Below are 22,413 nucleotides of genomic sequence, written 5' to 3'. Positions count from 1 at the left end.
ACTTTATTTGCCTAATTTTTGAGAATTATCCCTTCAAATTAGTGACGCTACAAATTTTGCTCAAAACTAAAATGACAGATTTATCAGAGGAATATTTCTCAGTTCATTATGTGAATATTTCACAAGAACTAAACAAACCCCAACTTACAAACAAATACCAAGTGGGAAAACCAAAGAATAGTTTCATTAGTGCTCCTTTAGAAGAGACCAATGGCTAGTTATTATTGACATTTGACTGGGCAGCAAAAACAGAATCCCGAACTTTTGGCGGTTGCATGTATTGCTCTCTTAAAAAAATTTTACAAACATTGCCTTCAAGAGTTAAACATGCCTGAAGGCCAAAATGGCAGTGAGGCTGAAGGCAGGCAGTTATCCTAAAGCCAGGACTCATAAGTCACTGAGGAAGCTGTACCAAGAAAGCAGAGGAATGAAGCTTGGTATTAGTTTTGAAGTAACAGAATAAAAACTATATGGTTAAATTTGCTTTAAATGCTGCACAAATCTTTCCAAAGGCCTGCAATTACTGCCCAAATGCTAATTTTGCAAACACTTTCAAACTATGTAAAAATCCTTCATCATATAAAGCAAACTTTAACTCATGCTTTCCCTATCTTACTCAATACAAACAGAAAGCTGATGCTGCAGAGAACAGAAACAGAACATCAGAATCTGAAGAAAGCCACAGCTATGCTATGATAAAGTACTGCTTACAAACATTTATCTACCAAAAAAGCATCTGCAATTCAGAGACCACAGCGAAGAATTTACCACAAACTAGAAATTAACCATATCTGCTGAAGAGAACTAAAAGTATTACCCACCATCACTCATTCACATAGTTTCAATCTACAGTTCACCATTACCCAGAGGCACAGCCCCTCTAAATCCAGCACCAGAGTACCTAGTACTAGTACAGAAAATAGTTTGCACCCAAGCACAGGAAACATGCTGCATGATGAAGGAGAGCACAAATGCCTGCTGACATTAAGTTATTAAGCCCATCTCTGTTCAAACCCTGTCCAACAGAGCCAGCAGCCCCAGTCCAGCACAGGACATACAGCAAGCACCCCCTGCAACACCCACACCAAGCAGAGCCCACATCCCTGGCGCTGCAAACCCACTCCATCCCTCCGCTTCCTTTAGCAGCAGCACCAAAATCCGTGCAGCCCTGCCGCTGCTCCGGGCTGGAGCCTGTGTGTCTGCCGGCAGGAGCTGCAGGGCTGCAGCCCGGGGTGAGCCGGGAGCGGTGCCTGCTGCAATACCCCGGCACTTACTGCATTGCTTCCCGGCGGAGCGGCGGGCGCTGCTCTCCCCGGGCTCGCCCAGCCCGGGGCTCGCTGCTCAGCACAATTCAGCTCCGAACTCTCTGCATGTGCAGGAATTGCCCGTGCTCCGTGCTGGGGGTTTCTGGCTGCAGCGGCTGCTCACCCTATCCATTGCCTCTGGTGGATGCTAAGTAAGCAATCCCCTGGGTCTTCATGAGGAGAGGATGAAGAGTCACAGCTTTGGAGAGCAGATAAGGTGTTCTGCCGAGAGCCTCTGTGCTTCCATGGCATTTTAAAGGCAAAGGGGCTGGGGATGTTTCATCTTGCTTTACAGTTCTGTATCCTGCAAGTTGTCATATTCTGCAACTTACAGCGGAATTCTCAGCCAAACACTAATTTATATGTTTCAGAGAGAGCTCAAGTTAACAATAGAAATTCAAGCCAATGCAATTTTATATGTTGAGGAACACACTCTGTCAATTGAACTAAATCTTCTGCTTTTCAGAAGTACAAGTGAAGGGGAGGGGTTTCCCAGCTCTGAAATGCACTGTACCAGCCCTGCTGGATACAGTCAAAAAGTAGTAGCCTAAAACTTCATGGATTAACATCTTGGATTTAACAGTCTCCAAGCATTGCTCTAGTCTAGAAGGAGGGACTGTCACCCCTGTCCTCTGTCTGCAGCGTCTGTCACTTTTGGGGGCTCCTCCATGCAGATGGGGCAGAATTAATGAGCAGTAATAATAAAAAGGCAGAATGATCAGGAGCCACAGTGCTACCAATTTGTCGTTAGGGGCCCTAATTTTTCCTGTACTGTACTGAGATGTTTCACTCAGTGCCTTTGGGAAGCCGTGGGGGAATTGCACTCGCTTTCCCCATAACCGGCTGGAGTGAGTGGATTTGTGAAGCTGAACCTCTGCCTGCTCCAACCCTGACCTTCAAAGGGGCTCTCAGGAGAAAAGCCCCATTTTGGGGCCGTGCTTACCTGCTATCCAGGCCTCCTGCAAATGCTAATTGTGCCTAACCATGTGTGGCAAATCCATGGAAACAAATACATTGCAGTCCTGCGGGCAAAAATGGGGGTATATTTCCACATAGGTACCCTCAATAGATAACACAGCAATCATTAATAAACATTTTCTAAGACCAGGTGCTGTGTAAGGTGTTGATTCACTCATCCCCCAGGGCTCTTGGGTAGGGGAGATTTTCTCTGCCACTGATGGGGGCATTAAGATATCAGGAGAAGAGCAGCAGCTTTTTGTTGGTGAGGGAAGGTTTTGACCCCCTTAGCAAAGGATTTGAGTATCCCCAGGGGCTGATTGTCCTTTCAGATAGCACAGGGAAATCCCAGCAACCAAAACAGTGTGGCTAATAAATTTTTCAGGATTATTAATTGGATTCTTTAGAAAAAGGGCAGTCAAGGACAGGCATCTAGAAAGAGCCCATTTCCCCTTGGAAAAGTGTTTTATTAGCTAGACTTCAGTTTCTTCTGGAATTCCTATATAAATTCAGGTTTCTATGATACCTGTCAGCATCATTGGTCCTGTACCTATTGTTTTCCATGCTATAATTTCTGCCTGTGAAAATGCCAAAAATACTCAGTCTTCCTGGCTGACAGATGTTGCTGGGAAGGTGCTGCTTTGCACTTTCACAAAAATAACACCCAGGAGGAGAGGGGAAACCAGCACATATCAGTGTCAGCACCAGTGGATTCCTATGAAATGAGAAGACAATTCTATAGTAGCAAAACTGACTTTTTTTCTCACTCTTGTTCTCACAACTGTGTTTAGCACCTCAAGGTAACAAATTTGTTGAGTCATAGAAAGCAAAAACCAACAAAGCTGCCTTGAATGTTAAGTTTGTTTTGTATAGTAATTATGTATTATGCGTGTGTCTTTACTTTTAAAATGCAGACAAGGCACAGTTCCTGTCCCAGGGAGTGTCCAGTCAAGTCAGACAAAATGATGCAGATGTAACAAGCAGGATTGCCAGGTGACAATCTTGTTGTAAGCAAAGCAGGAAAATCTGGATGGATCTGGGAGCTGCAGTATTGGTAGCAGAAACAATTAACTCGCACTGAAGGTTCTCAGCCTTTATAGGACCCTGTAGAAAGGTGCTCCAATATTCCTCTTTATTCCTGTCTCACCCTTTTGGAGTATATTGATCCTTCAAGTAAGTCCATTTATTTCCCTTGGTTGGGGATAAGCTATAATGGATTTCTTTAAAGTATGAGTTGGACAAAAATATTCAAGTCAGCACCATAATTAAGTGTGGACCTTCTCAACATTCCAGGAAACGCCAGCCCTGCCACAGGCAGATAAGTAGTTATTCTAACAAGCATAATAATCTCATGTTCTGGAGCTGTGGTGAGGGAAGGAATATAGATTCCAGCGGATCATTTGGTTTTTGGGCTCCTTGCCTCAGTTCAATAACGCAGGAACTCTGCTATGCTAACGCATCACTTCACTTTCTATTGGTAACAGTATTTTAAACCCTAAAAACAAAGAACCAGGCACCTGATTTACTGGGGAGAGGCACAAAGCATGACAGCATGGACTCAAACCCTCCAGGAGACGCTGAAAACCTAAAAGCACTGTCGTGCCCTCACCCAGAAACCCCTCAAAACAAAAGGAAATACAAAACTCTCTTTGCAGTCATTTTGATAAAAAGCAAGTATGCTGTAAAAGAACTCTCCCATTTAAGGACAGACCAATAAATAGCCTGGAAGTGTGGGGCTGTCAGGCTGTTGCTGTGTAGGGAGGTACCAGTGACTAAGAAGCAGTGTTGCACAAAATAATTTAACTGAGGAGCTTTTGCTAGCCAGCTGGAGAGTATATTGTATTTGCAAACTGCAATAAAGGAGAATTGAATTTTAACCTTCCTGCTAGAGAAATATAAAGGTTTATAATTGACTCTGGATGTGTAATATTGAAGGGAGCCATATAGTGCAGAGTGCTTGTCTGTGAGAAAAATAAATCAGTTCAGGTACGAATTTATGTTTGTTCTAAATTTATTTATTTATTTGTCATAAATATAGAAATATTTATATAGTAACAGTATAGCTGTGCCAAGAACAGGCTCTGTACGCTTAAAAAAAATTGGGAACAGTCTGAATTAGTGTTACAGGTTAATTGTGGCTGCATGGAATAGCCCTAGGGATAACCTGTGGTAGTTAGTGTACAGCAGGGTGAAGAGCATGGCCTGCACAGAGGGAAGCTGAGCTGCAGGCAATGGCTGCAGGAAGATCACCTTGCCACTCTTCTTTCAGCTGGGCAAGAGAAAAATGGGGGTAAAGACACTGAGCAAAGACTGCTCAAGTCACTTGAGTCTTCAGAGGACTCAGAGAGTACAACTTCAGGTTATAAAAAGCTTAGAGTGTTCTGTGCCTCCTTCCAAAGTTAGCTGAAAGATCATCCTTTTTCCTCAGATATTTAAATGAACTGTAATTCAAATTTGAGTTATTCTCTTGCTTTGTCATCTTTCAGCTGGCTCCATGGTCAGCTGCTCACTGCAACCTATGGAAATCAAGGACTAGAATAAGGACTTCCTTACTACACATCTCGTGACAGGAATTAGAAGAAAACCTGCCTGATATCGTGTCCTAGAAGAAAAATAGTTATAAAAAGTAGACATTTGCACATTAAGGGTTAGGACAATATTAATTTATTTTATGTGTGAGACCAGATTTGCATCCACACTGAATTAACTTGTCACAGTTAAATTGTTTAATGTGTGAGAGGGACACTGCTTCCTACCTTTAGTGCTGATGATCTGTATTTTATTATTCCAGAATAATTTAACCTAAGATGAAAGACAAACACCTTAATTTTCAACATAAGCACATACCTACAAACGAATAATTTAGAAATCTACTTATTTCAGTAGAATTGTCCTGAATATGTCTACATAATCAGACCCTGTAAAAGTGAATGAATGGGAATTATACTTGTCTCCTCTAGCAGGAAATTCCCAAATCTTTCTCGAACTGATTTAATTGCATTCCATTTGAGATATTACAGTTCTTTAAGATGAGGAGAAAAAGGAACTGAGTATTTAGCCAGCAAAACATCTCATTTTAATTAGAGACGTGCTTTCTAATTTAATGGGACACTTAACTGTGGGCATCAATATCTTAATTAGCTTACATTTTTCTCTTAAATTAGCAGATTCCATACTCTTCTATAATCAGTTTCAGCTTTTCTTTTTTAGTTTCCCTGTGTGCTTGTACTCCTACCGTACAAATAAAATGCATTATTTAATTCACAACTTTTCATCCCTAATGTTCTTCTGTTAAACCCATGAGTTCAACTTTACTCTCCTTACTCTTTCTATACAGTTGTTCTCTCTGAGGTCAAGAAGCAGGAGAAATCCTCCTGTCACACAAATCCAGGTATGCCTCCAGTAAAACTGAAAGTGGGATCATGGAATTTGAACCTGATCTAATGGAATATTTAAGATCTATTTACATAAATTGTAGTCTCTGTGCCCAAAATTGCATTAGATCCTTCGCAGTTGATGAGAGGGCAGGCCCAGCCCTAAAAAATCCTTCAGTTTGGTGAAGATATGTGCTCTGAGAGGATGTGCTCTGGAGCCATGTGAAGCTGTGGTTTTGCATTTCAGGACGAGAGGGAAAAGAGCAGAAAGGAAAGCAGATGATGTGAACAGAGAGTTATGCAGACAGCCCTGACTGTCCATGAGATCAGAGAGTGCCTTTTCTCCAAACACATTCTGCGTTTGGATCTTGCCACTGGAATTTTTGGGGAATTGCATCTGAAGGCTCGTGTGTTCATTTTGGAGGTGGTTTTGACTTGAAAAGAGACAGTGAAGGCTGAAGGAGGGGCTAAGTAGTGAAGGTTTGATTTTGCCAACATGTGAGGCAGTTGAGGCAGCTGGAGCTACTGAGAGCCCTGAACAGCAGCTGAGGAAAGGGCTGGGGGTGTGGGAGAGGGTGGTTTAGCCCTTGGATGCACTGAAATAAAAAGGAAAGTGAGACCTGGAGTGTGTGAACAAACCCCAGCTATCCCAAACTATGCCAGGACAGAGGCTGGAAATTCACAATCCTGATACAGGTAATGGGATCAAGCCAGGACAGGCCACTGACCTCCTCCTGTTCTTCTGTAATAGTTATTCCTCGCACTGCAGCGAGAGAAAATGAAAATTCTTTCCCATTTGAACAGTATTAATTCTACCTATCAAGCTTCCTTTGATATTGAAAATTCTGAGGAATAAAACAAATTATTTTATGTAGCCAGTCCCTAACAGCCTCCAAGAGACTAAAAATTGAATGGGATCATCAGGGAAATATTTTTTCTCTTTCTCCTGTGTCTTTGGGGAAATGTAAGATCTGATGAGCTCCTTGTCTGTGCATCTTTATTCTTATTCTCCTTAGAGCTGAAGTCAAACATTCAAAAGCCTGGGTCAAAAGAATTGCAATAGCAAAGAAAGCAATCTGGCTGAAATGAAGGAGTTAGCAAAATGGAGGTTTTATGCAGCCAGCTTCTACAAAGAGAAGGGCAAGAGCAGTGCCTGTACTGTCCCTTTAATGTTCTCCTGACTTAATTAAGTCAGGAGATGGAATGAGAGAGGAGTCCAGGTCTGAGGGTCCAGAATGCTCTCTGAAGCTGTCTGACATGCTGATGGTTGTCTTAGGCCAGTAATGCTTTGAAGAATCTACTAAGAAATATTTATATATGTGTATATTATATATACACATATAGAATATAATTATTATATTATATTATATTATATTATATTACATTATATTATATTATATTATATTATATTATATTATATTATATTATATTATATTATATTATATTATATTATATTATATATATATATATATATATATATATATATATATATATATAATTTTTTTTTAGTCTATAATATGTGAGTTACATTAACGGCCAGTGTTGATCCAGGGCAGAACTGGGCTGCTCCTGTCTTTACAATCTGTGTGTGGTGGGGCTGGGAGCACTGAGCAGAGAGTTAATGAGCCCTCCTGAAAGCAGAGAGTTCCTGCTGCTTTGCAAAAAATGTGCTCAGTCTCTCAGTGGAACAGCCAAAATGAGTGTGGTTCATTCTCTGGGAGGATGGTGACCTGGGACTTGATGTTACAGTGATGGGAAGGACTCATCTGCCATCTCAGATGGTGTCTGTGGGCAGACACAGACTATTAGAATTTTTGCTTATTAGCTAATGTCTGAATACATCAAGTAGTTAATAGCTGGGTGTGAATCTGTTTTTAATGCTTTGTATTAAGCAACAACTTAAAACTTGTGAATTAAGATGTCTAGGGAGCAAAACTAAATCAAAAAATAATTACAGCAAGTTAGACCTTCTTAAGAGATGGGAAGAATCTCAAACCAAAACTAGGTTATTAAAGGATGGATCATAAGACTGTGGGTAATGGGCTCATACATTATGTGAGTCTCCCTTCAAGTATTTGCCATTCTCCATGGCATGTATCCCTTGGAACAGCATGCAGGTGAAAAATGCATCGTATCTGGAATGTGTAAGTCATAGATGAGGAATAACAGCTATGAACGATCCCATTCAGCCGGGCATAATTTTCAGATTATGTTGTTGTTACTCAGCATCACAAGACATTTATGACTGGGAGAATCAAATTGAAAATATGGACTTGGAACACAAAATGGTTCATCATGCCAAATGCAAGCTGGTTGTTTTTTGGATTTTTTTTTCTAGAGAGAAAATCATGCATTCCTGCCATGGATGCTGTGCAGGAAGCAGGCATCTCCATGCACTTCAGAGAACTGCAGGGAAAATGTCTTCAAACAAAAACCCTCCAGTATGTCCTATTGTCAAATGGACTATCTAAAAACCTAGGATCCAAATGGAGAAACCATAAACCCCAAACTGACTGGTTGTTCTGGAATGCCCTTCAGTGGATGGCATGCTCCTTTGGAAGTGGAATGGCCTTGAGTTAGTGAGCTGAGAGGTGATGGGCTTTGGGTGGGACATGTCTCTGCTTTGCTATGATAGTCCTGTTTCTTCTGCAGAGCATTTTTTTTGTCCTCTAAAAGGCTGCACTTAATGCTCCCAGCTTTTTTTCATTAGACAAAATAATTTTCCAGGCTCATCCTCTGTGATTTCCAAGGGGTGCAGTAAAACAGTATGCCAAGCCCAATTTAGATAAGAACTATTATCTCTGAGGTTTTCTAGCTGATGTGCTTCGTGAGATACTTAAATTGCACCTGTGGGCTTATTATCCAGCCACACCACAAACCTCACTGTGGGCCTGAGATGAAGCTGCATGAGTAGGATTTATATTTCACTCTTGTACCCATTATATCTTAGTCTGTTCTATAAGTCAGTGCTTGATTTGCCACAAATGATCAGCTCTGATTAGAGCTGCAGATGTAGAAGGAAGAGCAAAGTTACCTCTGTATCTTGATTTACCTGCTACCTGTATCTCCCTATAAAACATCACAGCTTTAAAAATTACCAGGCAGTGTAGGGGAAAGCTGCATGAAGATAATGAAGATTTTTCTGAGAAATGCAGCTCATTCATTAGGACTTCATTCATTGCACTGCCATAGCAAAAGATGCAAGAAAACTTTCAGTTATTAGTTCAAATAAAATCAGGTCAGCTGGGGAACAAAATAAATCAACCTCAGGCCTCAGGCATATGACAAACAACAATTCCAGTTGAGACCTCCATTTCTTTCTGATGAGACTGTCAAACATTATTAAAAAATCATGAACACAATTTTTTCTGTAAACAAAGAACACTTCGTTATAATATCTGCCTGCTGATCTTCTATGCCAGCATATATCAGCAATGAAAATTAAATGCCTTTCCTTGAAAAATGAAACAGAAAATAAAGTTAACTGAATGCAGGTTTTTTTACATACTTAGAAAGTCCTGGTTATATTGCCTGTATATTTATTCTGTTGCAAACATCTTTTTAAATCAAAATAAATCTCCATCTCTCTTTTCTGTTTTAGAAAAGAGCTCTACTTCAGTAAAAGTGAGCTCAATTACAACAGTTCATTACAGCAAACAAAAAACTCAGTTCCCCAGAGAAAAATAACATTAAGAATGATGAGTTGTTTGCTGTTTTATAACCAAGTGTCTGTGAATGGCTCAGTGCTGAACAAATTGCTTTTAATTTTTGCTCATATTGGAATTATCTGTCCTTTACTAAAATAGCTTTTAGACCTCTGCCACAAGTTGAAAGACCAGAAACCAAATCTAGATCTCAGCCTTGCTATTGTAACACAATTTTTTTTAGGCTTTTGAACTTTCAGTTTTTTATTGACCTGCAGCTTTTTTCCACATTTGAAAATATAAGTGATGTTTGTTACCTATTTAGTGCTGCTAAATATTTCAGTGTAATGAAAAGACAGAGTCCAGAAAATCTGAGTCCTATCTCAGTTAGTGTGAGCCTGCCTGCACCACAGTATCTATTCCAATGTGACTGATGGAAATCTTCATGGGAATCCCTTCGCTGACTTTCGCCTTCACAATTCAGCTAAAAAAGGGAATCAGAGCTTGTTCTGACCTTTCTGAAGGAGCCTCTCCCATTGATAAAACACTTTGGGACGTGCTGCATGTGGCTGCTCACAAATGCCAGCATGCTGAATGCCCTTCCTGCATTGCAAAAGAACACTTCCTAACCCTGCAGTGGGATATTGCATTTTGTCTAGCAGTTGGATGCTTTGTCTGGGTAGATTTTGTAGCGGCTCCAAAAGTTTCTTACAAAGTGCCAAAAAACTCCTGCTGCTGCAATTCCACCTCAGTGCTAAATTTGGAGAAAAGTGTTATCCTTGCACCAAGAATGAAGAGAGCCCCAGCATTACTTGACTCCAGATGGATCCAGGCTACTCAAGGAAGGCTTTCTCCCAGTGTCACCCTGCTAGCAGTGGCTGGGGACACAGGCAGGGTTTACAAAGACACAAAAGATTTCAATTCAGTGTTGTGTGGACCTGGACAGGGTGGAATCAATGACAGTTGGTGCAGCCTTATCTCCTCTTTCATTGACACTGCAGCTTTCTGTAGTATCACATCAGAGGTGTTCACCATACAAGCTGGCTGATAAATGGCATCTGATAAATATGACATACACACCAATTGAAGCTAAACTTTTCCAGAAAAATGGAAATGGATTTCTAAGTTATTTTTCTTCTTCCAGACATTTAGGGTCACTTCCTTACATTTTAAGTCTTAATTGTAACTAGCAGAAGTGGGGAATTAGGCAAACGAGCAGTGTTTTCTGTTTTCAGTGCATTGCTCTACCCACAGTGTATTTTAGGAAGTCTTGAAAAATGTTTTCCATTTTCTCTCAGGAGTTCCCACCACTTTTTAAAAGGAATACAAATAAATTAAGAAACCTCAGGCAATGTTGCAAAAAACATCCTTTCTATAAAATGGTTTATGAAAATATGAGTTAGAGGGGAGGAGAAAAGAAAGATAAGGAAATAGATGTGTTGGAAAACTAGAAAATATTAAACAAAGGGACAGTTTTAGCAAGTGAATGCACAAAGCATGAAATAGGTGTGGTTTCTACAAATTTTTGGAAGGAAGATACTTGTTCATACAATACCTCAGGTGGCCCTCACCTCCCTATTCATGTGAATAGCTGAGAAAATCTACAAAGGAGAGCAAATTCAGCAGTCAGAGATTGCAGCACAGTAACCTTTTCTACTGCTGACCTAACCTATAAATCTGGGAATTGTTGGTATAACGTTCTAGATAGCTAATCCTAACTCCTGTGGTTTGGAGAACCAGGGGAATTAAGTGCTCTGCTTTCATGAAGAGTTTATGTGCTTCAGCCTGTGCATGTGAAGATTATTTATAGAGTTAAGTCCAAGAAAGCTGTTTAGTCTGGGAGAAGATGGAAACGAATGGGCAACAAAACAGCGATGGAGACACGATACCTGGGGTAAACAACTTCAAGGGAGTTAAAATAATAATAATTCAATAACCAGCTGGGAAAATGCTGTTTTCCAGGCCCCAGGCAGTTACACAGCTGGCTTGCCAAGTCTGAGAGCCTGGAGATCAAAAAGAATGTACATCTTAAAAGGATTGTGTTGGAACAAGAACAGGAGGAGTGAGCTGCCTGGGGATGAGAGGAAGAGTCTGAAAAAGGAAGGGAATGCAGCTGAACCCAAGGTGCAGATAACTGAACAGGCAGAGAAAATGTGGGCTGAAACCACACTCCTGCAGAGATCTTACCTCAGCAGCAGGTGGAAGTAAGTCCTAGCACACCTGAGCACACAATAACCAGAAATACCTGACTACCACAGGGATTTGCACTGATAACCTGGGTTTGATGGAGTTTGGTTTTCAGTGGAAGAGGGCAAACTAAAACTGGAGTTGAAATTCCCTTTTCATTTGGAATTCACCTTTTTGGCTAATATTTCACTGAGCAAGCAAGACTTCTTTCCACATGGTGGAGAAATTTCTTGTCTACTGAAAAGGATCTGTAGAGGGCTAATACCTTTATTCATCAAGGAGTGTTCATCAACCACCACGTGTTGGCTGAGGTACAATAATAACTGGTGTTTCTATCCATTATTGGAAAAGCAAAAGTCTTCAAGACATGCTTAAATTAAGTACATATAATAATATTTTTTGTTGAAACTGTCTAGGAAACGAGTGCCTTTAAGTTGAACTTCTCTGGATAGCACATTTTGTTTGAACATGATTGTGACACACTTTGTTTTCTCCTCCCTTTTCCTCTTTTTCCTTCTTTCCTTCCTCTAACCCTGCTCCCATGCCATACAGGCCAAGACAGGGCACACTCAGCCCTTTGGTGAATTGTGATCATCCACATGCAGCACTTCCCTGAGGTCAGTGTCACATCTCCAATTTATCTCCTGGAAATTATATTCAGAAAAAAAAAGATTCCTACTGAAAACAAAAGCTTGTTGAGACAACAGCATGTAAGTACAAGAACTGTTTGTGTGGGATGAGAGTTTATGTTTGGAATGACTCTTTTATCTTTGAAGCCTTGAAAACCTTAATAAATATTTTGGAAGCTGTTTCCCTGACTGGGCTTTGTTTGGGATTTTTTTGAAATCCCATCGTGCCTGCCTGCCTCCCACCCCATCCCACAGATTTGTGTTGTCTGTTTTCTATGGCTTGTCAGCCAAGCTTCAGGCTCCATGGATTGTCATTATCTTCATGTTTCAATGAGCTGCCCACCACATGCTACAAAAATATTTGCTATTAAACAACAATAACAGCTCATCCAAGTGGTATTCACTTAGGTATTGAGTTATTGCTGTTGAATTTGGAATCTCTTGTTCAGATCCTCAGAAAAATACTAAGTTTTCTGAGAGGAAATTCCTCTGCAGTAAACAGCCATATGAAATTCTGAAATATCTTTTCACACAGTTATCTAATAATACACACAGTCACTGAATATCAAGGTTAAATTGCATTTGCTCTGTTTCCTGACAGTCATTCTCAAAGAAGGCACTCACAGAAAGCAATTGCTTTCATCCACTTACACTATTTTGACAATCTGGTTCCCTGTTTTATCCCCAGATTGTTCTAACATGATCCACAGGTTAGAAACGTGGTGTCTCTGTCCCTGCCTTTTCTTCTCCCAGCACGCATTTCAGTAATTTTGTGTGATAAGTAAATAAATCCAACAATGTATATTATTAATTCTTGCTGTTCTGTGTCTGCTAGCCAACATTACTTCATCACCCACTGAGTTTATTAGGGGATTTTTAGAAGGCATTTCTGGAAATGCTGGTCAGATGTAATTCCACTGGACTTAAGAAAAATATTTTTTTGTCTTTGTGCAGTTATGTATTAAAGCCAAATTCACATCTGGGTAGACATTATTTCTTTCTTGCTCCAAATAAGACAGTGATAAAACAATACCACTGTCTGTGCATTCCTCATATTTAGGGATCACTGGTTCAGCAAGCTCTTACTAACAGGCTGATATTTGTCTCCAAGAAGCATATGAGAGGTGACATAACCAATGCCAGAATTTACTTTTGTGGATCCAAAACTCTTTTTCATTACAAATATGAATTAGTGACAAATCTTAGCACTGGGACTGGATTTACCTTTGCATCTTAGTTCTTCTATTTGCCTTGTATTCATCCTCTGTACCAAGGGTACAAAAACTGATGTAATATTATCTTTGAGTACTTTGTTTTTTTCAGAACTCCTGGAGGTCCAAAAGAACTGATCCTGCAGGTCTCCTTGTCACACCAGTGAGGGCCTTGGAGTCTGTCCAGTGCTTCCATGAGCTCCAATTCCATCCTGCTGCTGCCCACAGGCGAGTGTGAACTTTGGGAGAGCCACACCCCAGCCTGTCATGGTCCACTTTGGCATTTCATCCTTACATTTTATTTTTAATGAAAGCATTTCATGGCATGGGATCCTGCAAGCACTCATGCTAACCTGCTTTAAAACTGGTCTATGAAGTCTTCTTAGTTAGCCCATTAAAAAATGACAAACCTACAGAATTTTCTGGGACCTGATTCTTCTACTTGAGCATTTACACCTTGTTTTCAGAGTAATACCTTCATTCCAGTGCTCATGGACTAACAAACAGTCTAACCTGCACCATGAAAGCAGTATCTGGGCATTAATTTACCTCTATATGGCACTTGTATAATTTAAATAACCTCCCATGACCCTTGTGTGAATGCTAGAGTTCACGTAATTACCGACAAAAATTATCTTGCCCATAAACCGACTGAGCTGTGTATAAATCCTTGATGTCAGGGGTAGGATGCTGAAATGTAAGTTATATATAAAAGGAATATAACATGCAGAATAAATTACTCTTGCCAGAAAAAAGATTGATTCACTGAGTTCTATTTAGCTTTTAATTTATAACAAACTAGCCTAATCTCAGTTTCCTTAGCTTCTGTAAAAATATTAAATAACATTATTATATCAAATACATCCCCTGTGACATTAAAGGAAATGGAAAGCTTAGGCACACATTAATTGCATTCCAAAATGTGGCACAAACCTTAATAAACCTAATTTAAAGAACCTAAGAACAATGACATTTATGCTTTAATTAGAGCAAAGGAAAGCTGTGCTGCACACTTTTACATAAACAATTTTTCTTGTGGGACCCGGCATTTCTGGCAAGGTGCACATTTCCCTGCAGTGTGCCACATGTCAGACTTCTTCCAGAGGCAAAACTTGCTTTTTGGAGATGGACACTGCCACACCAAAACACAGCAGTAACAAGCACTGTGAGAACCCAGCAGACAGTATAGGCAACCTTGAAGCAAGGCTTTCTCAAAACCTGGACTATCCCAGGAAAATGGAATTATTTCCTTTTAAGGAGAACACATTAAAGTGGCCAGATACGCAGCAAAGCCAACAATAACAGTTTAAGATGATAAATGTTTTTTTAATGATCCCTATCACTCTGGTATTCTAATCACAGCACATACGTTTAAAATGGAAAACATCCAAATCTGCAAAAAACCATTTGACATGAGATTAAAAAAACCATCCAAAATCAGATAGATTAATAGATCTAATTTACTTTAGAGGTATTCACAAACTGTTACAAAAACCAGATTGGTCATAAGACTCTAAGCTGTTACCATATGCATCTCACAGGTTCTGTGTTATGTTCCTTATGCTGGCAAACTGACTAATGAGTTCAAGACTGTTCCCCAGACAAGAACATGACAATTTGTGTGCTGTGCATTACAGCACTTTGTGCTCTGCAGCAGAATGAAACATAAATGTTGTGGAAGAATTTAGACGTTCTTTCACAATCTGCTCTGGTAAAAAGGAAATTGTGCAGTAGCTTAATATATATTTAAAACTGAGAATCTCACTGAATGCAGATGAATGATGTAATACATATACTGCACATGTATTTACTTTCATTTTATTTTTTTAATCTTTTAGTGCTATTGCCACAATCTCAGCATCTCATTATTGTTCAGGTCTTCATATTGTTAATTTCTGTAGACCCTTTGTCTGTTTTCTCAGGAATGTTCTCTGCTGTTAGACAGAGTTTAGAGGCATTTGGGACTATTGGACAAGCAGAGCAACCAGGTAAACCTGCTGAAAATAACAGCAATTTAACTGTTCACTCTGAAACCTAATGGCACTAATTAAAAATGTCAATAGTGTCAACAATTCAATAACACTATCAATTCCAAATACAGGCCTTTGGAAAGATAGCCAAAGTATTACTTTCAAAAAGCTGATCATAAAATAAAATTGCAGTTCCTTAGGGCATTGTAGCCTCTCCAGGACTTTCCTTGTATCAGTTTAAAACCCCTACCTTTTAGGTGAGGGTCTGGTGTGGAAACAATGCATTCAAGTCCAGAAAGCTGTCATGACTTGCTTCATTTAACAGGACGGAAGTACTTGATGCTGACTTTTGAAATTAATGATTTTGATACGACTGAAATAAAATTTTGAGTAAAAAATGCTTCTACCTTTTTGCAAAACCTCTTTTTTTGGGAAAAAAAAAAAAAAAAAAAGGCAGCATGTTCCAAAGGAATACTTTGATGAAACTGCAGATTCTGGAAAAAGCTGCTGCATTGAAGAAATGTCATCAACCTCTATCTTGGGGCTCATTCAGGCAATTTAATGAATACAAAAGCTAACACTTGTAATCAAGAAGGACTAGTGATACATTTTTTAAAAGGGAAATTGATTTTGGAAAACACTAGAACTCTAACACTGTAGGACGTCTGGGGCATCACGCCAGGAACTTGGTATTAGCAGTTAATTGGCACTCAAATTCTCATTCTTTACGTGGGCATGTATGCCTGAAAAGTGATGAACCCAGGGCATCTCTATGCAGGACTGGATGCTAAAGGAGTCCTTTAAAACCATTCCTATAAATGGTCACACCTTGCTAGCAAGAGGCACACATTTAGCATCCAAATCCTGGTAGAGCAGAAACTCAGAGTTCATTAATCCTAAACTGTAGCAGCCCCAAGCATTAGCAGAAAGCCCAGGTGGATAGGGAACATGTTCCTGTGCTCCTTGGGATGAAAATGATGATGCTGATGAGCTATGCAATGGATGTCAGGTGATTTGGGAGCAAAGCTCCAACCCCATGTGATCCTGTGGTGAGGGAAAGACAGGAATTTTCTGAGTATTATTGCTGCTGCCTGGTAGTCAAGACGGGAATAAATGAGCAGTTACTAATGAGTTCTCCTCTATTTAAATCCTGTGACATGACCCACAGCATCACACTTAAGAATTTAAAAATACTGAATCATGCCTTTGAATTGTGGATACCTAAAATTTCATTTGACTCTGGCAGTGTTTTTTTCTGAAGATACAATACAGAAGACCAGAAAATGTAAATTTAATCTGTAGATAAAAATGTGGGTTGCTTACAGTGTGAGTGCCAGAAAAATCATTGGTATTTTAAGAAATTCTTTTTCTTCCCTGTTACCTCCAGAGTATTGTAGCACAATTCCGCAGAGTTGGCTTTGCATATGCAACAAGTGGTGCTTAGATGATTAGTAACACAACTTGACCTTGAATTCCATCACCCACAGCCTGGTAATCACACAGCTTATCTCTATTTTGCTATTGCTTTGGGCAGAAGAAAATAGAAGGATTTGCCTTTTTTTGTGAATGCCTTAACAGCAGGGCTAATCTGATTTCATGTGGTAGTAATGGAAGTTCTTTTTTTTTTATTATTTGAAAAATATCTGAGAACAGCACTTGATATTAGTCATGGTAGTATGAAAACATTGTGTCAATACTTTATACATGGGAAATACTGCAAGAAAAGATGCATTTTGCAGATTCTGGTCTTCAGGACACATTCCTGCTATTCAATCACCTGCTCAGGGAAAGGCAGTGCATTACCCTGTGAGAGGTACAACAAATACCTCAAACACATACTGAAGGATGTGCTCATTGGGAATGAGACACAGAGTATTCAGTCCTATTTTTCATGGCTGTCTTTCATCTCGAGGAGATTCTCAAAGACATGATTTGCTCAAGCCTTTTGAAGATCATAAATTCAGTAAGGTGTCTGAGGATCAATGGGGGGCCGAACTTACCCAATCCACATTTTGGCCTTGGAAAATGTCTAAACCAATTTTTTCAGACCTTGACCATTCCAGAGGTGACTCTAGCCACGTGCCTCTGTAACATTCAGCAGCTTTGGGGCAGTCAGATAATGACTGGGAAGTTTCACTGTTCTCCCTGGATATAATCTGTTTCAGGCAACAGGAGCAGCAGAAGGAAACACTGGACTGATGCTGAGCATTATTAAAGGCAAATTTAGACCAGGACCAGCACCATTCCAGCTGGAAGCACTGGGGAAGTATGTTCCTGTGATCCCATATTAGTGCTTATGCCCTGACTAACCACATTTCACAGCTCCTCCTGCACCTGCTCAGTGCTCTGCTCTGTCTCCATCATGCACAGACCCTGCCATGGACTCTGCCCATGTAATTGGAACAAGGAGGGAAACCTCTGGCAGACAGACAGAGCTGCAGAGCCTTAACATCCTCTTGACATCCTCCCTCCTGGGGGCTGGGAATTAGCATAATCTCTGCTCCTCTGTAGCTCCAATGCACCAAGGGCATTTCTGGAAAATCCTCTTCTCTGATTTTGCCTCCCACCACCGTTCAATACTCTAATTGATAGATGGGAACTTTGAGGTGAAGCACAACGTGCTTGGAATGGGAAATCCCTGGCAAAACCTGTAAACATCACATTACAAAAGGGTAGCTCAGGCTCTGAGGAATCAGGCCCCAGCCCAACATTCTTCCAATCTTATTGGCTTTGTAATTCTGCCTCACGCCAATGGGCAGAATAAAACACACCATGAAAGAGGCAGTATGAAAAAACAGTATGAAAACACCTTTAAAGCTATGCCCTTTCCAACTTAGCTGTGAGCATGCAGCCCTGCAGTGAAATCCATGTGCACTCAGGGAAAAATGTTGCTCTGGAGTGGCAGAACGTGGCTCTTCCAGAACTGTGAATTGTCCCATGAACCAAAGAGGAGAAGCCAACATAATATGCCAGCCCTCATCACATTCCATTTTGAAATAAGGAGACAATTGTCAAACAGCTTACTATTTTATTCTTGTTTTCTTAGACCAGGATGAGTAGGAAAAGAAGATGCTGATTTTCCAGCTTCCAGACACCCAAAATTTATTTGACTAGTATTGTCTGGGAGCCTTATCCTCAAAATAAGGCTTATGACATCGTGGCTGTGAACACTGACATTGTGAATTCAGATGAGATGAACACAGTAGATATCCTGAATACCCAGGATATTTAATGACAGTGTTTTTCACTATTTTGTACACTTCGAAGCACACAACTCAGTCATTGCTATTCCACAATCTTTTCTTTATAAACATTTGCCTCAGTTGCTATTTGCTCTGTACTATTACTTCCTACCCCCAAAGATGCAGCTACCAAACAGGAATCTGTGTGCCAACTCTATCCCTCCACTGCTTAAAATCCTGACACTCAGCCTCTTGTTTGAGGGGAATCAATACATGGTCTGGCCTGGATGGATAGAAATTAACTGATGTGACATTTCACAATAAATGCAGAGCTCTGGGCTAATGCTCAGAGTGGATTTATTTTGCAAATGAAACCCCCTACTGCATGAATTCTTGTAGTTGCAGTTTGCTGGAGGCTGCAAGAGTACAGCAGAGGGAAGTATAGCTCAGTATTTGCCTCGTCTCTGCCTTCTTTCCTCAGTTGTTGCAGAGTTAGGGGACATTTTCAGAAACAAAATGCTCAGCCAGCTGCATCTTTGGTCTGATTAGTTTTTATATGTTGGCAACTGTTTTTAATGTAAATATATACTGACGCAGTCTTATTTATATAAAATTGCAGATATGGTAGAAGAATTTTATTATATTCATGGTGATCTGGAAGAATAGATAGGAAAGAAAAATTATCTATGGCTATATATATCCAGCTATTCAAGATAGTTGTTCCTTCTTGTTAATGAAAGTGCAAGAGCCATAAAGCATATGGTAAGGGATGCTCCATCACTTTTAAAGAACAATTCAGCTAATGCAGAAATTAATTATGCTGCATTCCATAATTCAGGGATTCAATTTTTGAACATAATTAAGCTTGTACTGCCTGGTATTTGAGACACAGGTACATGTGTTCAGTTTGTGTGTTTCAGAAATAAAATCAAGCAGAGAGCTACCAAAAATATTTTGTGCAAGCTCTTTAAATAAAAGGGTCTGCTGAAAATTTGCATAATATCTTACTTGTGAAATGTAAAAACTGTCATAAATCATAATTCAATTTATAAGACAATTAAATGCATGTGTTTCTGTTCTCTTTTATGGTTCTTGGAAATCATTATCTTGTGTAGCTGGAGAAAAAGGCACTAAAGAAAGCAGAGAAGAATTAAAATAGAATTAGCATTAGAACAGAGGGAAAATATCACAGTCACTTCCTTCACATATTTGTTTTTTCCAGCTGTCCTGAGCTCAGCTGAAATAGCACAGCATGCTCCACATTCCTCAGAATTTCTTATTTTCCTTAGGACAGAGGTTGCTTTCTATATCTCATGGGAGTCAGATGGTTTTGCTGCAATTAACTGTGAGAGATTTTCTGCCCTTGTAGTCTCTTTGCAGCTTATGATACTCATTAAATCTCTCTGATGACATAAAGAAAACCCTGTAAAGATGATAGAATGTTGTTTATAAAACTTACTGAAACACTCTTCATAAATTCTCATTTCAAACAAGGGAAAGGCGTCCCATAAGTTAGCAGCGGTATTTTTCTAATGTACCATGTTCTTAAAGTATGTTTTTCAAACAGTCTTGCCATAAATGTAAACGTGTCCTGGTCCTACCAGTGGTTTTATTGTATGTCAGAACATATCAATCTTTTGTTGGTTACAAATAGGTCAAGTCTAGAAATATTAAAAAACTAGAAATCACAAACCAAGAAATAAAAAATGTGAAAACTTTCTCAAAACATGTAGTGTGGATGTTGCATTACTTGAATCCTTAGACTTTAGTACATTTGCAGACCTTGCAATAAAGCAGATGGGGCAGCAAGAATCTGGGAAAATGGTAGATTGGTCCACACTGAGCAGTGAGAGAAAAAGGCCCTCCCCTGCAGAAGCAAAGCTCTGGTTTTATCGCTCGTTTGTACTAAACTGACTGATCTTTTACTCCAGTTGGCATTATAGCACTACTGAGTAGGGTGATGTCACACAAAATTGTTGAAGAAAAAGTCTTCACTTTATTGGAACTACTACTGATGTGCATGTTTTTGTTTCTGCAGAATTTAGTTTCTTATTTCTGATGGTCAGAAGAGATAAAGATGCTCAAGACTCTCTACTGATGTGGAACTCCATTTCTGTGTCTCCACTCCAAGAGGTCTCTTTAAATCATTATATCCTGATTAAAATGTACCAGCAACACCTCCTTTCAGAAGACAAAGCTTTTAGTTCAAGGTGAGATATATGGAATTTGGGGGAAAAAAGGCTTGACTTGCATAGGTCTGATCTCAGTTGCTGATTTAGTGGTGTTCCTGGGCTCTTTTTGCTCATGTCTTGGGCTTATGTAAGTAGATCAGTGCTCTCTATACCATTTTGGTTTTTTGCCCATTTGCTTTACAGAATGGTTTCAGGGCTGTAATTAGGAAAGCAGTGTGAAAAGTGTATTCCCAGACGCCTTGTGGTCAGTTCTGCCTGAGGTAACCACCAACAGCCTCTCTCAGCTTAATGATGTCTGCTGTTGGCAATGCTTCTGCCAGAGAGCGAGGTTAATGTCAGGAAATAAAATAAAATCTGCTTAGTAAACACTGCAAAGAAAACAGGTTATGTGTTAATGTGCTTGCACCAGCTATTCCTCGCTGAAGCTTTACTTTCAAATTTTGTTGTTTAAATTTTGGTTGTTCATACATGGTTAAATTTCTAGAAACTTTGAAGAAGCTCAGAATGATAGAGATTAAATTAAGAGCTAAAAGATGTCTGTCAGGCTCTTGGCTTCTAGTCCATACTTCCACTAGCATAGGAACACTTGTCTGATATCAGTTGAATTTCTTAGGTAAGAGACATCTGCCACACACATTTCACTTTTAGAAGGGTTTCTCTAATACTCAATGTCATTTTCCCTAAAGGAAAACCACTGCAGAATTTAACAGCAATAGCTGTAGAGAACATCATAGAAATTACATTTCTATACCTGCAGGACTGAATAGAGATTAATATAACTTACACATTCCTATCGAGGTGTTTTATTGCATTTTATAGGAAGAATACAATTTTCTCTTAAATTATATGGCATAGTTTAAAGAACAAGGTTGTAATTTCCTTAACAAATGCTTTTAATACCTTCCTATGATAGTTCATGTTTTAAATTTCATCATTGTCTCTATAGCTTATTTAGGCAAGTGTGGCCACCCATACGTGACGAAACAAATTAAAAAGGGCATATAATGTTCCAGTTTCAAGTACTTGGGTGGATGGGGTTGCTTTAATATACATATATCATACTCTTCCAAGCTATCCAGGACTTTTGGATGAATTGGGTGCAATATATTAACTCAATTTCAATGGAAACACAGATCAAAGAATGTAGCTGGGAGGTCTTATTAAAGTATGAGACTTCATTAAAATGTCACTGGTTTTGATTATACTGGATTAAAGTGTCTGAAATTTCACGTAACTTCTTCGTGTCCCCAGAAAAGAAAATTCTGCTACTCATTCACTCATTCACATCCATCTTGGAAAGCCTTCAGTTTTTCAAAGGAAATAACAAAAAAAACCCTACTTTTCCTCTATTTAAAATAAATAAAATCATTTAGAAATTACTAGTTTACGTCATGGGATGAACATATAGAAAGGTACAAAGTCCATTTTTTTCCAACCAGCAGAGCAGTGCTGAGCTTTCCAAGGAAAAATGTTAATGGAGAGCAGTTTCTGTGTGCTGCAGTGCTCAGCTGATCTATTTCTGCCTCTCCAGCCAAGAAACAGAATACACATGTATGCTGAGCATTGCTCTCAGTGGTAATAGCCCTTTAAATTGGAAACAATCATTGTAAAAGACACCTAACAGACATTCTCTGGTACATAATAACAAAATTGAGATAAAAATCACTTTTCTTAATTTGTTTATTTTCCTGTTGCTACACATGATGTCAATACTTGTTTGTAATTGTATTAAAATGGTGACGCAGCCCCTACTGTGACACAGG

General features: G+C 39.5%; 1 protein-coding gene and 1 long non-coding RNA gene across 4 annotated transcripts in view; one reads left to right on the top strand and one right to left on the bottom strand.

Annotated features, from left to right (window-relative positions):
• Positions 1 to 1,829, bottom strand: part of CTXND1 (cortexin domain containing 1) — a 34,861-nt gene extending 33,032 nt beyond the window's left edge. For both annotated transcript variants that reach the window (XM_030281403.4, XM_030281404.4), the window contains exon 1: positions 1,275 to 1,829. The gene's annotated coding sequence lies outside the window, so the exon portion shown is untranslated. The remainder of the gene's footprint in view (positions 1 to 1,274) is intronic.
• Positions 1,330 to 21,854, top strand: LOC116808803 (uncharacterized). 2 transcript variants are annotated; one of them, XR_012057543.1, is made up of 6 exons: positions 1,330 to 1,456; positions 5,599 to 5,652; positions 12,019 to 12,176; positions 13,419 to 15,294; positions 17,442 to 17,542; positions 20,497 to 21,854. It is a non-coding gene; the product is annotated as an uncharacterized lncRNA (long non-coding RNA). The 2 variants fall into 2 exon arrangements; XR_005981557.2 differs by lacking the exon at positions 1,330 to 1,456 and adding an exon at positions 4,045 to 4,247.
• Positions 21,855 to 22,413: the final 559 nt, after the last annotated feature.

This window comes from Taeniopygia guttata, chromosome 10, assembly GCF_048771995.1.
Source record: "Taeniopygia guttata chromosome 10, bTaeGut7.mat, whole genome shotgun sequence".
Taxonomy (NCBI): Eukaryota; Metazoa; Chordata; class Aves; order Passeriformes; family Estrildidae; genus Taeniopygia; species Taeniopygia guttata.
Note: the sequence above shows the minus strand (reverse complement) of the source record. Positions and strands in the feature narration are given on the sequence as shown.